The following is a 13,023-nucleotide window of genomic DNA, read 5'->3' as shown; positions in this document are numbered from 1 at the left end:
GACTAATGCTTCATTAGGAAACACAGTAATTTTCAAAATAAGAAATAAAATAGGTTACGTTGTACTAGAAAGGGAAAAAACATTGCTCTCTATACAGCTTGTGCATTCAGGAAATTAATGCAAGTGTATCATTAAACAAGAACAGTTATATTTAAGGAGTCAAGTTGTTAAAGTATGAAATGTAGATGTTTCTGTAAAATGGTTAAAATGATACTTACCAAGCCTGACAAGACCTCCAGAATATACAGCTAGGTGCAATTTTGTGTTTTATCAATTTTTTTTTATTTTTTAAAAGACCAACAAATACATTTTTGGAAAAATTTTATTGCATTTTCTTATCAGTGGATGGCTCAAAAGGTTAGTGCAGGACTAGCATCTGGGAATCCAAGGTATGATTCAAAGGAGGTGAGATGAGCTTCATTATGTAAGACCCTCTGCTCTACTGCCTAAATATGTAGCCACATAGGGGCCCATGTCTAGGTCCCCCTGTGCCGGTCCCCGGCCGGATAAAATACAGGGTTGTGCCAGAAAGGGCATGCGGCGTAAGGCTCTCTGCTAAACCAGTGAAGGCTGATTCGCTGATATACCAAAAGGTGAACAACAACAAATGAGGACATGGCCTCCCATTGGGATGGCAGAAGCAGAAATGGTGTACAGATAAGGCAGTATGACTGGTCTGGATTCTGCTCTGCCAGAGACAGGATGTCTAGAACTCAGTGGTGGGCCGTCAGGGCCTTCAAGGCCTTCTCTGAAGGCCTAAAAAAAATACCTGAATCATGTGTTATTACATTAACACACACCAACCAATCGCATTTCAGCTGTCCTTTGTTGTGTGGAGGTGAACAGGGGTTCCATCATATTTTTATGCTCTTTTGATTATGCATTTAATGGATTCTATATGTGCATGTATGTTGTATTGCAGAAATATATTTGTTTCCTGCCTGCAGTAACAGATAATATTTGTTTACTGTTTTGTTTTTTCTGTGTCTTTAGAGGCATATAATGCTTATTGAGGGGTTGAGTTATTCAGATGTACCACTACTGAAGGCCCAGGTGTGTACTGCACGGTCCGCAAATGCCCGAACTGCAGAAAACATCATGCGCTGCCCTTTGTTCCCCAGAGAACATGGTTAGTTTATGATGCCTCGGCAGAGCTTAGAAACAAGGCAGAAGGCTGTCACCCAAGACACCGCTTGTTCAGCTTGCTGCCATCAGGGAGGATATTCAGATCCCTCAAATTACCTGTTATACTAACAAGTATAAAAACCCTCAGAGCATTTACTGTTGACTGCAGCACAAACTGCTGCTTCATTTTTTACCTTTCAATATATTATGTACAGCTGTAAATACATATAAATGATCCTTGCATTTTCAGTACCAGATATTTTGGTTTAATTTAACTTGCTCTTTATATCCCTTTAATGTTACTATAACAGAATAATACACCATAATATGGCAGATATATAGAATTTCACCAAGCTTTGTCTGAAGATACAGAGTTGAGATGCCTGATTAAAAGGAAAAGACGTGAGGCTTTTATTTTGAAATCCCCACCAGGAAGTGTCGTAAATTTCGTCAGCTTTAAACTCGTTCTCAGCCTGAATCGTACAGGCGCGCTGTTAGCTAACTAGTGAACATTAAACGAGGGAAGGCGGGCAGCAGATGACATGTCAGGACTGGTTCGACCGGTTTTTTTAACGTATGCTTTAGAACAGTGCCGTCGTGACGTCAGCTGACCAACGAGAGCATCCCTGCTTGCTGCGGACACCCGGTAGACCGCTAACAGTTAGCTCTTTACACAAACGCCTCTGAAGACTGCGTTATTTGGAAGCACTGTTATTGTGGTCTCTCTCCGTGGGTCAGCCCGCAGACCCCCCAGCACAGCAGCGGTAAGTACCAGTCCCAAAAATACTGATCTAAGTAAGACTCTGCTATGATGAACGCGGCTAGCGTCGTTGCTAATCATTTAATGTTTATCCGCGGCGGAGAGATAACTGCTGCTCTGCATTGCAGTTCAGCAATGCGGGGTGTTACGTAATAAAGCAGGATTAGTTGTACAGACTGTGGCAGCAGCTTCAGCTGCTTCACTTCCGCCTCCATGGGTCTTCCAGCCACGTGCTCGTGAGCACGCAAACGCCCCACTTTCACGCACGCAGAGATAGATGAAAACCTTTGCTTCTCTAAGGACCATTCCCGGCTTGTTTACTTGACCCCGCTTCCCTCCGCCTCTGGATGTGTCATGTGACCTGGCTGCAAGGTTGCCTGGCTTCCTTCTCAGCTCCAGCTCTACTGTTGCAACTTTAAACCAGGAACATGAGCAGCAGGGTCAGGGAAAAAGGAGGGCTCCAACATCCGGCTATCAGATTCTGTTCCTGCTCTTAGTGGCTTTCTGCCTTTCTTTTAGTCTCATTTATCAACATGTCAGGCATTATTTATTTTAGTTCCTTATAAGCCACTTTGGTTTCATCAAATGCAATTTTCTCACAACACCTGAAGCTAAACTGAAACAGTTTTCCTTTACAGAACTGAAATGCTTAAAGTTCTGGTTGGTTATAGCGGGCATATATCACGTAGAAGCTTTTAAGTGTATTATAATGTTCAATCCTCACAAAAAAATTCCAAAGCGGTGTTTTGATCCCTTCATACATTTCTGAGTATTTCTCTAAAAAACTGCTCTCTGAGCACCGCCCCCACCCAATCCACCAAACGAGCAGGTTCTCACATTGTGACATCACTAAGCAAGGAGGAGCCATTTTCAGCCAGTCTGTGCTGCCAGCCCTGCCTCCAGGCCAACTCTAATGCCCACTTTCTCCATGGAGCTAGCCTCATGGTTAGAGTGTGCGTCCTGTAACTGGAAGGTCGTGGGTTCAAACCCAGGCCGAGTTATACCAAAGACTTTAAAAATGCCTCCCTGCTTGACACACAGCATTAAGGAGTTGAATTTGAGGGTTAAGCCACCAAATGGTTCCCGAGCGCGGCTGTGTCTGCTGCTGACCGTAAATGTGGAGAGCAACTTTCGCACACCTAGGTGTGTGACAGATAGTGGGACTTTAACTTTAGTGGTGATCGGCTTAGTGCTTTTCACCATATGCACATCCATCTTTGCCAAACCTTGAATGTTGTTTGTTTTTCTTGGGTGAAATGCAGACACGCAGCCGAGGCCGGCTCTAGGTTGACTTCATGAAATGGGCGTCACCCACAAGGAGCGAAAGGGCGGAGCCTCATCAATCGAGTCTTACTTCAGATTAGGAAAAGAACTCAGGAAAATAACTCATACTTCATAAAAAATGTTCTTTAGTGTGCAAAAAGGTAATATATTATCATATACGTAATAAAAATGTAAAATGTATTATTATATATGGATATAGTTTACTCTGAAAGGCTTAAGAATGGTATGATACAGGTTTTTTTTAAACAGAGAGGTTCACTAATCATACCTGTCCTTTCTTACTGATGTTATGTTTTGAACATTTCCATATTTCCATTCTCTCCTTTTGAACATGCAAAGAAGGTCAATCCCAGAATTCTTTATGCAAAGCTTTGTTTAAAGGGAGACAGAATAGGTCACAGGAGAAACTGCTCATTTGCAAGTCAAATAGTGATGCATTTCAGTCACTTCACTGCTCAGCTTGTTGGCTGCTACGGGACATCCATCTAGCTTTGAACGCAGAGTCGACTTTTAAGGCGTTCGCATACTGTTACTGAGAGAAAATCACATCAAAAATACCTAAACATTGATGATGCAGCAAAGTAACAAAAATGATGGTTCTTCATATTTCAGACACTTTACATAAAGCAAAAGTTCACAAGATTACAGGTGTTTGATTATTCAAACTATTACAGCAGGCAAACTGCACCGTACCAAAGTCCTTTTCATTTAATCTCTCTGCTTCGACCTCAGGCCAATTGCTTTGAGGGGTGGGCAAATGAAGAAGGAAAAAAAACATCTACCTCTGCTATTCGTCCGAATAATAAAAAACAAACAAACTCCTTCATCCTTCAGAGATTGGTTTCCTGTTTAGCCAACTGTGTTTTTCAGGGTGAAAGCTTACTGACCAAACTGGGGCCCACTCAGGAAGGTAGATCAAATATCCTGTGCTTTAATGCAGGTGATGATTAAATACAAGGGTCAGAAGGCTAGACTAAGTGTTTTTCTTTGTGTTTTGTATGTTATGAGCTCCCACCATTGATTATTAGCTGGTGAATGGTTTTGGTTCATATCAACCTGTGCTGTGTCAAAGCAGTACTTTGGTACAACTTGACAATCTTAACTACACCAGGTTGTATATTCTAGCAGAGGAAGAGCCTTCTTTTCATTCAAACCAGGGCTCACTTGTTTGCCCCAGACCAGAGTTCAGGGTGGAGTTCAGATCTGCCCAGTGAAGGGAACCACCCAGGCCTGGTGTAAAAGCATTTTGATGCCTCGTTTCCACCAAGCGGTCTGGTCCGGTTTGGAATGGTCCAGGGAATTCAAAGTTGGACCCTCCTGGTTCAGGCAGGGTGAAGCTAACAACAACACCAATGGAGGTCATCCAGCAGCTCATTGGCTATTGGTTCTTTGTAGATACAAAGCAATTTCATGTTGTTTGAGAAAAGATTGTGGTTGACGAAAAGAAGTACCACCGCCTTTTTGGAGCTTATTTTGTTGTGAAGACCTTCAGTCAATCAATGGGTTTCAACAGTTGGAACCAGCAGGTGCCAGGAAATGGTATGGTTCAGTCCAGATTAATGGGTCCATTTTATAATGGAAACGCTCAAAATACTGGACCAGACCGGACCTCTCAGTGGAAACAAGGCCTAAAAGCCACTCCATGCAGCTAGGCCTTTGGTCTGCTGTTTTAACATGTGGATGTGTTTCTGAGGAAGCAACATCTTTATACTGTTCCTACATCAGACGAATGGATGGATATGCATGAAAAAAGATTTTAACAAAACTACCTGAGACTTAAAACACTTTAAAACAAAAAAACAGAATTGGAATGGGGGATTTTTGTTTATTTAAAGCCTCGTGTTGTGATGACTAATGTGGCTTTAGGCAAAATGAGCCATTTAAATGCAGAGTTACAGTACAGACCAAAAGTTTGGACACACCTTCTCATTCAAATGAATGAATTAAGCTGATTAAACAGCTGTGGGCTTGCTGCAAAGAGATGCAGTTTCCGTTCCTACTGTTTAGTTCAGGGTGTGTACGGCTATTTTACTGATGATTTTTTCTGCTTTATTGGGTAAATGACATTCTGTTCATTCCAGAGAGCAGCAGTGAGGTTTACCATTGCCTTGTTACCATGACGATGCTTTTCTCCATGAGCTCACTGTGGTTGTGTAAAACTGAGACTTCTTGACCACAGTTATTTTTTTATTGGACTTCTCTACAGTCAGAGTTGTTATCAGCAGGAGATAAGTGTTGCCTTTTTCTTTATGGCGCTGTCTGAGTGTGTGTCACTGTGGAAAAGCTGTGTGTGTGTGTGTGTGTGTGTGTGTGTGTGTTAGGATCTCATCACAGCCGCACATCTGTACAGAACCGGGATGACACACCAAGAGATCCAGAACTAGCTCAGGAAACAAATCAACAATACTGTAAATTGACTGCGGGTTCATATAAATACAGATTAAAACCTCAGCTCACACCAACAAGTTCTGTGTAACATCCAAATCTGAAGGTTTACTTATAAAATTCACTTATTTATTCTTTAAGTTTAAATTTTGGAGTTCCTAAAGGTCTCAAAAACCTCAATTTTAGCCCCTCGACCCTCTCTTTATCTCACAGAGCATCTGCAGCATTTGTGAAGTCCCACGTGTTTAGATCCTGTACAGATGTGTAAATGCGAAGGCGACAGCTGATCAGGGTCATCTGGATGTTTGGATGCATTTCCTCCTAAGTGCCAGATTTGTTTAGTTGGTTCCTGGTTGCTCATGACACTCAGTTTATCTAACAGCAGCACACATGAGGTTATAGTTCGGTATATAACTAATGAGTAAAGATAAACATAAATGGAAATATTAATGGTTAGCCGTTACTTGGTCTGTGTTTAAAGTAGCAATTAATTCATAATAATTAATAAAACTAGCACCAGGCACCGCTCTCTGATTCATCTTTGGAGGTTGTCTCGATTCGTTTCCAATCGGACTGAGCTTTGGTTTTCTCTGATATTCCTCAGTCTGAAAATGGTCTGTCGTCTGAGCTGAACAACTGGACCAAACGGCCACCGTATCTGGTCGTCACGTTATTTCTGTTTTTTACAGGATAAAAACATGATAAAGATTTTAAAAGATTTTTAAAAAGAACATTAAATGAAATGTATCGTTCAAAAAGGAGAAAAAAGCATGGACTTAAATAAGCAACTGGTTGAAGTACAACGTCTTCAAATAAATAATTCATTTCTTCCACTCAAAAAACTGCTCTCTTAGTTTTTGATAGAAGAATTTATAATTTTATTACTATTAATTCATCATCTCATGCTCCGGTCTTCCCTCACTTGTGAACAAGACCCCAGGGTATTTAAACTCCTCCATCTGGGGCGTGCGGTCGCTGTTTCGGTCCATTGTGGTGAAGAGAGAGCTGAGCCAAAAAGCAAAGCTCTCAATTTACCGGTCGATCTTCATTCCAATACTCACCTATGGTCATGAGCTATGGGTCATGACCGAAAGAACGAGGTCCCGAATACAAGCGGCTGAAATGAGCTTCCTCCGTAGGGTGGCTGGGCGCTCCCTTAGAGATAGGGTGAGAAGTAGAGGTAAGATCGGGCCTAAAAAATCCAGCCTGACCCGACACAGGCCCACGGGCATTAAAGCAGAACCCGGTCCGAACCCGACCAATTAACTTGATTTGCTGGCCCGAGCCCAAAGCAAACCTGAAATTTCAATTTATCCCATAGTATTTTTGGCAGAAAAAAAACGCCAGATTTCTTAAAGGTAAAATAATCTACATATTTTTATGATCATGAAAGTTATTTTCTTTCGAACAGAGTGGTCGCTGCAGACGCGCGTGTAGTCAAGCTCGCTGTTGTAGCATAGGGTTCCGCCGGAAGCGCTGCGCATAGGTTCCTCCCTACATGATAAATGCATTTGCACAACAAAATAACGCTGGAACACAGAATAAGAGGCCAGACAAAGAGAGTGAAAGAGAGATCTTGATGCGCACTCGATTAATTACGCAGAGAAATACTGCAGCTGCTGCGGTGCCTGTTAGCTTTTTCAGTTCCCCTGTCTTAAGTTTATCCTTGACTTCTTGCTGCTCCATATCGGGGATACCTAAACAAAATAGATGTGGGCTTGCAGAGGGGAGATTACATTCACGACACGTCCGCAAAGCTGCGGGTGGCTGGCACCCCGCTCTTTCTGCCAGTTGCTGGACCACTGTGTATGTCAATCAACGGTGGGCTGGTGACTGGTGGGATAGAGGGGGCGGGGTCTACCTGAGTGTGTGTGTGTGCGTGCGGTGAACGTTGGCACGGGCATCTAGTCCGGATTGCTCCTGGACGCCTCCCTGGAGAGGTGTTCCGGGCATGTCCCACTGGGCGGAGGCCCCGGGGAAGACAAAGGACACGCTGGAGAGACCATGTCTGTCGGCTGGCCTGGGAACGCCTCGGTGTCCCCCCAGAGGAGCTGGAGGAAGTGGCTGGGACGAGAGAAGTCTGGGCATCTCTTCTTAGACTGCTGCCCCCGTGACCCGGTCCCAGATAAGCGGAGGAAGATGGATGAATGGATGGATTATTATTCATTTGTTCTGTTTAAATTACTCATTTTTCTTTTTTTAACTTGTCCTGTCCAACAGCTGGGCAGACAGATGAGAGCTGAAGGCCTCTTGTGTTAGACAGATTTTACTTTAACAACAGGGGTTGTGAATCTTCTGACAAGACAGAGGTATGTCTGAATAAACTTCTTTTGTAATCTAGGCCAAACTTAAGCATATTTGAAAATCTTTTGTGTTGCACCAAATGGAAAAGGAAAGGAGGTAAGAAGAGAGAGGGATGTTAGAGAGGGAGGGATAGGAGGGTGATTATAGAGGGGGCGGGGGATCCACACATGGATGACACAATATTCCTTTTCTAGTAGGGTTGTGCCGATGTACCATCGTCCATCGTGATGGGTGACTGACATCCCGATGGAGAGACACCATCATGATGCCACGCCCCCGCCATGTTGCAAGTCGACACCATAAGCCGCGGTTACATGTGCAAAATATCTTGATGGGATCATGTCAGCCTGCCCCAGGCAGCTGTGGCTACATCAGTAGTTACCATCACCAAGTATGAATGAGGAGTGAATAAATACTGGACACATTGTAAGCGCTTTGAGCATCTGGAAAAGCGCAGATAAATCCAATCCATTATTATTATTACTTGTTTTTTTTGTGATTGTGTTTGATTAAAAAATATTGGATTTTGCTCCACATATGCACAAAACTTTATCAAAATCCTAGAAATGTTGAAAAACACAATTTAGCAATGACACAGTTTCCATTAAATCCTGATTATGTGAATAAACACAAACCAACTCACGCGATCAAAAACATGGCGATGGATGGTAATAATTTGATTTACAGCAGATCCATTCAAATTTGCCACGGCACGAGCGCTCATCATCTATCAAAGGAGATGTCTGCGTCTTATTCAGGCCATGGAGCGGCGGGCTCCATACACGTGGGAGGGGCTACGGATAAAGAAATTTTGGGAAATGGTGGTTGGCGATTTTACAGAGGAGCTGTGGATCCAACAATTCCACATGACACGCTGAACTTTTAATAAGCTGTGTGATGCTTGTACCCCAAAAACCACCTACTCCAAGCGCAATAACTTTTTTTTGGATAAATCTAATTTGCTCAATTTCAGTGGAAACACAGCTTTGAGAGTGTAGTTGTTTAATCTCTTTTGTTTTAATGTAAACAAAAAATAAAGGCCAGAAGACTGTTTTAAAATTTCTTTTAAATGTGTTTTGTTCATTGTCACATATTCAGCTCATTTAGTCTTTTTTTTTCAGAGGAAAATGCCTCGTTTGGACCAAACCTGAGAATTAATGCAAAGTCAAGGGCAAGTTTCACATGTGGGTCATATTCTAGTTCTTCTGTTCTGTGTTTCCTGAAGGCCCATTAAACATGGGCCCTGGGCCACATTTGGCCCTGGGGCCTGAAATTGAAAAAGCAGTGCCTTTTCAAAGTAAAAGGGAAACTGTTGTCTAGAACAGTGAGGACTTTAAAGGTGTCTTCTTTCACTTGGTAATCATTACAGTCATGAGTGTGATCCCAGCTCAGCACACACACACTGAAAACCTGCTCTTCTGCATAGCTTTCACTTCCAGCTGCCAAACTGCCAGAGGACTACTGAAGCTTTAGAATGTTTTTGTCCACACTCATTAGCTGTTTCATGAATGAGCAGCTTCCCTCTAACTAGGTGTGGAACTGTTAGTCTAAATGTAAGGTGAGTGTGCGTTCCCAGATATGCTTCCCAGAGTGCTAAACCAGTTAGCACGCCCAGCATTGATGATTTCAGAGTTTATTAAAACGAAACAAGCGTCAAAGTATAAAAACCCAAAATACTTTACACTTCTTCACAAAAAAAGACTTTTAAAAAACATGAGATAAAAAACGTTCAGATGAACATGAACAAAAAAATTGATGCAAACTTTTGTAAAACACAGAGGTAAGGTTAACTCTTTAACACTGGCGACCTCTAAATAAGTACCGTAAATTCCGGACTACGAAGCGCACCCGATTACAAGCCGCACCCACCCATTTTCACGTGTTTTTATACATACACAAGCCGCGTCAGAGTACAAGCCGCGCATGTGTTAGGCGACATTGTCATTCTGACAAATCACGTCCTGAATCCCAGAGCAGTGCGATTCATCAGCACACTGGGTGGAGTCGGCTTTGCCTCAGGCTCATGTATTTGAGTATGTCAACATCTGTCAAACAGCACGGACCTCTATTCTGTTCACAAGTTCCTCAGTTATGGTGTTTTTATTTCATTTTTTTTTTTTTTTTTACTTATTGACAATCTAGGTATCATACATAAAATTACAAACAGTAACCATATAATCAACATTACATCCCTCAGTTATGATGAGGAAATTTACATCCGCGATTCCACATTTCCCATGAGTCTTATGGGCTAAAGGCGGGGCCAACGCCCGGCTCGCCATACTGTTGTACGTGTTTAAGAATGAGCAAGTATCAGCAGTGCATGGAGGGGTGAACGGGAAAAGCTCTCCTTCCGCTTGTGTCGCAGCAGCATTATGGGAGTAACAGGACTGGTTAAAAAAACACACCAGTAAAATAAAGCAGCGGCGACTGAAAAGCGCGCGCCTCAGCGCGATACGCGCGCCTCAGTGCGGCGCGTGCGTCAGAAGTCAGAAGCCTCTGCGCTCCGTGGACGCCTCTGTGCTCCGCGCTCGCCCCGCGCGCTCCTTGTCTCCCCTTCCTATCTACTCCGACACCTCTGGCCAGGGCGACTTCAAGGAGGAGCACTTCGTCCCCATTGCGCCGGTGGAAGGAGCAAATCGTGTATACTGTACGTTTTGTGTATGAGGGGCGGATGCGTTGTTACGTGTGGGAGCCATCAGACTGCCATCGGCCCCGCAGCTCTATAAGAGCAGCAGGAGAAGATGTCTCCAGCTCACACGGAGGCTGTGAGCTTTTCAAAGCAAAATTCCGCTCAGTCCTTAGAAACCGTAAAAACGATCACGTCGATTTGTGTTTCCAGTCATGTCCCGACAAAATAAAGGCTGATGTTATTCCCACATATTTACGTGCAGCCAGCCGAGTCACTATGACTCAGAGGTAAATTCACTCCTGAGCATGCGCTGTTCTCTCCGTCACGCAGCTGACCGGCTTTTCCAAACCCGTTTGTGATGGTGGATTTTTTCACGCTGCTTTTAACGATTGCTTTTAACTTGAAAGCTGCATCATACTGTAATGGCGATCACATGCACGTTGGGTCTAATGGCACCAAAGGATTCTGGGATGTGGCCGGGCATGCGTGTTTCTTTTTGTTGAACCATGACTGAAGTGTCTAAGACCTGAAGTCAAGTCCATGCTGTTTGGCTGCTAAGAGGTGTGTTGAAAAATAAATGCCTTGTGCTTGGTGTTAGATAGAGAATTCAAACCATTCACTGAGATCGAAAGTACGTACATGGCGGCCGCCAATTAAATCCATAAATTAGCCGCGTCACTGAATAAGCCGCAGGGCTGTAAGCGCAGGAAAAAAGTAGCGGTTTATAGTCCGGAAATTACGGTAGTTTAACTCTTTGACCGTTTGCATAACTCAACGGATTCTGAAAAGTGGCCTTTCACACCAGCTTTGCATCAATGTGGAAGACTTTACGTCAGTAAAATGTTATGCTTTTGCGCATAATGGTACAAAGCTGTTTTTCTCTGTGAAGGAATCAGCGGATTGTGCTGACGAGAGAGAGTGTAAACAGAGAGCTCTCAACCACACGTATTCAAATTTATTTGGAACTCCTGCTGCTCTGCAGAAACTGTCCTAGAAAAGGACACAGGTTTTTTAGATTTTGGCTAAAACAGTATCATCATAATGAAAAACCACTGGGAACCGTTTCGAAATAGATCAAAAGATGATCGGAGTGGGACTTCAAGAGATGAATTGTAGAAGTTTTATTATCGGAATTATTGCTTTACAACCCGCAAAATGACTTGATGGTTAGTTGTAAAATGTGTGTAAACTGATAAGGCAATTCTGCCTTCAACTTTAACACGGTCTAACTGTGTGTGTCAGTTTTGTCTCTATTTAGAGGTCTTTTTTTCTTCTTGAACAGTGCTGGGCATGTTCTGCTGGGCTGTGTCCTAATTCATTCAGGCTCCAGAGTGCTGCACACAGCTCTCCTCTTCAGAGCTCTGATCGATGCTGCAGGATGGTGTGGTGCAGCTCATCCTCCTCAGAGCATGCTCAGTCTCTCATGGATATGATATCAAATATTAAAACCAATAAAGGAATAGTTCTAGTCACAAAACTGCAACGGCTCGTGGGTTTTTAGTCGTTGTTCTAACATAAGGAGATAATTCTGTATTTTATGGGAAAAAGGTTTAAAAGATTGAATGTGACGTCTGCTTGCACACGACACTGAGCGGTCTGATCTGGATCAGAGTTTTCCTGTCATGTTAACTGAAGGCGGAGCTGTCTCTGAGTCTCAGCAGGAGCTATGACAGTGTTTTATTTACGGGTTTCCGTGAGGGAGGGGCCCCTGTCCATGAGAGCTGAAACTGACACAGAAAAGACTGAAGCCTCGGACACTGAACTTTGTTTTTTTAGGGCTGCCATCACTGCTGACATTCTGAAACATTTTGATTTAATGCACTTTCATCTAAAACTGGTTTACTTTTGAAATTTTTATTTAAAGCAGATTCTGTTTGGTTATGAAAAACCTTTATTTTACACAATTTAGCATTTAAGCGGACCAAAAGGCAAACTTTTAATAAAACTATCCATTCTTTTTTTTGTCTAAAAGAAAAAAAAAAACCTTTTAAAATCAATATATGGATTTTATTTTATTTCTAAGGAATAACCTATTCAGAATCAGTTAATTGATTTTCTTTTTTTTTTTTTTATTAACATCTGGGCCTAATGGTAGGGTAGTGGTTAGCACTCTGGCCTCGCAGTGACATCCTGGTTTGAATCCCGGCTAAGAACTTTCTTGCACGTTGTCCTGGTGCATTTGGGGTTTTTCTCCGGTTTGCTGCAGACGGGATCTTTGCATTTGGCCTAGTGTTTCACTGAATTCTATGGAAGCGTTTCTGTAGCATAATTAAAAATAAAAGTCAAAACCAGAAATTCTTTTTCATTTTCAAAATGAAGCTGCATTTTTTTACTCAAAATTAAAATGAAAAAGCAATCCGCCAAAATGCTTTTTCATTTCGTTCTTCAACACTGCTTATTCTGTCACTTAATTAAAATGATAATGAAAATGGTATTTGACATTTTATTTTCAAAAAGTTCATTTAGAAATTTCTAATTTGACAAAATGACTTAACAGAAATGCTTTTTAATTTTAAAAATGAAGCTGCACCAA

The 13,023-nt window shown here is 42.4% G+C and overlaps 1 protein-coding gene across 4 annotated transcripts in view; it reads left to right on the top strand.

The window, feature by feature from the left end:
- Window positions 1-1,568: 1,568 nt before the first annotated feature.
- osbpl8 (oxysterol binding protein like 8) overlaps window positions 1,569-13,023 on the top strand; it is a 101,426-nt gene continuing 89,971 nt past the window's right edge. For 3 of the 4 annotated variants that reach the window (XM_023952609.1, XM_023952607.1, XM_023952604.1), the window contains exon 1: window positions 1,569-1,889. The gene's annotated coding sequence lies outside the window, so the exon portion shown is untranslated. The remainder of the gene's footprint in view (window positions 1,890-13,023) is intronic. The other variant, XM_023952606.1, reaches the window with a different exon arrangement.

The sequence above is a fragment of the Oryzias latipes genome, chromosome 23 (genome assembly GCF_002234675.1).
Source record: "Oryzias latipes chromosome 23, ASM223467v1".
In the NCBI taxonomy this organism is placed as follows: Eukaryota; Metazoa; Chordata; class Actinopteri; order Beloniformes; family Adrianichthyidae; genus Oryzias; species Oryzias latipes.
The sequence above is the reverse complement of the archived record's forward strand: the minus strand, read 5'-3'. Positions and strand labels throughout refer to the sequence as shown.